This window comes from Haematobia irritans, chromosome 1, assembly GCF_050003625.1.
Source record: "Haematobia irritans isolate KBUSLIRL chromosome 1, ASM5000362v1, whole genome shotgun sequence".
NCBI classification, from domain to species: Eukaryota; Metazoa; Arthropoda; class Insecta; order Diptera; family Muscidae; genus Haematobia; species Haematobia irritans.
Genome location: NC_134397.1, coordinates 68,492,771 through 68,495,035, shown reverse-complemented (window position 1 = coordinate 68,495,035; position 2,265 = coordinate 68,492,771).

The window sequence follows — 2,265 nt, the reverse complement described above, 5'->3', positions numbered from 1 at the left end:
TGGTCAAAATTTTATTTTTATAGAAAATTTTGTCAAAATTTTATTTCTATAGAAAATTTTGTCAAAATTTTATTTCAATAGAAAATTTTGTAAAAATTTTAGTTCTATAGAAAATTTTGTCAAACTGAATTATATACGTATTTAATCGGCCATTTTTATTTTTGTTTAATATCTACCCCGTATGGACTAACTTACAATTGAGAAGACGGTGTTAAGAAGTTTTAAGATACCTTGCCATCGGCAAGTGTTATCGCAACCCAAGTAATTCGATTGTGGATGACAGTCTTTAGTACAAGTTTCTATGCAATCCATGGTGGAGGATACATAAGATTCGGCCTGGCCGAACTTACGGCCGTATATACTTTTTTTACTAACATTGTGGTCCGTCCCGGTCATTAACCAATTTAAATTTTGAGTCTAGACATTTTGTGAAAGTTTAAAAAAATCTGTCCAAATCGGTTCATATTTAAATATTTGTATATCGGAAAATAAACCTTTATATAGCTCCTAACAAATTTGAAGGTGTTAAGATGGTATCAAAAATGTTTGTATACAGTGAAGGGTACCGCCCGACTTTAGACTTTTCTTACTTGTTTAATACTAACAGTGACATGAAATTTTATGTAGGTGTGTGAGCAAAACTATAAGAATTCAATTAAAAAAGAAAAACGTCGAACATTATTAAATATTTATACATAACCACTAAGTGTTCTGCCGTGTAAATTCTCCAAAGAGTTGAAACATTAGCATCAATTAGATAGTCACCACAAAAGACGAAATGCTTTTGAATTTGGAAAACAAGGGACATACGAACGTACTAAATGTGTGACAATAATGTCCTGAAGACAATTATTACATGGTATGCTCTTTACTGGTACTTACTTATTTCATCCCAAATGCTGGTATAAAATATACCAGACTCTTTATTAGATCTTCATTTAAACGGGTATCTACACCGGGTTACATTACATATAATCCAAATCCCACGCCTCAAGCAACTTGGAGTGCATTATAGAAGCTCCAAACTGCATTGCATATCGTCCAAAAAAAAGATGGCGATGGGATAAGTTTGACATTGCCAACGAAATATCGATTTCCGACTATATGGTATAAAGAATATACTGTCTTGATCAGGGTGAAGTTCTAAGATGTCCTTCTGTCTTTTAGAAATACGCTGCAACTTGCAATAACGAAGCAACCGATACACCGATTTACCTACTTAATCATACCGACGCCGATACTTTTATCCAATTTTCATAAAATTCGAAATCTACATTCAGGGAAGGAATATGATAAATTTAAACATGTTTAAAAAGCAAAATAGTATTTTTGGACGATGAAAATGGAACATTATTTTTCTCGGCAAATATATACGTGGTTGCCGAAATTAGATACATAATTTTGGAGAAAATAGCAGGGTTGCGACAAACATGTTCCATGTTTACCGTTCAAAAGTAACATTTTGCTCTTGAAACAATTTTGGGGTGATCATATTCCTTCTCTTGGTGTAGTCATTTTGGATACATTTTTGGTGACCGAACTCACGATTCGCCTTTTTCAAGCCATGTTAACCTAAATGTTTACACGAGCTACTTGACATTTGAAATATATAGAGGTAATTTAGGTCAAAGATTATAAACTTGAGGAAGATAGGAAATTGGCTTGCGTCATACCAAATGTTGCATTTACCATGTTAGTTCAATACATGTTTGTAATCTTTTAGTTGTTTTTCGTTTTTATTTTTTAAATGAAAAATTTAATTTTCTTAGTGAAACAATGGCAACAACAAAAAAAATTACATTTTCCCCTTTATGGAAATTTATTGCGTACACTTAATTTCTTTTTATTTGCATTTTATTGCTATGTCAATACTTGTCGTATACGCGTTTGGTTCGAGTATTAAACTAATGTGGTAAATGGTTTGATGTGCTCAGTAGCCAATCTCCCATCTTCTGTAATCTATCATCTTTGGTTTAGGTGAGTTAAGAGTTGTCCTAAATTTGGTATAATTCGATTTATTTTTTTCGGGCATGGAAGCCGCAGTTTTTATTTGGTTTACTTAAAATTTAAAATCGAGAACTTTTTAAAGATCGTAATTAGCTGTGCTATATTGGGCATATATCGATACACAACCACATTTGAGAATCGAAAATTTTTTTTTTAAATTTTATTCTTCACTAAAATCCTCATGTTGACGCTGCATTTCATAATACAAGCTCTTAACTTTTCTTTCTTTCTTCTCCTCTTCCAGATAACCAAAACACC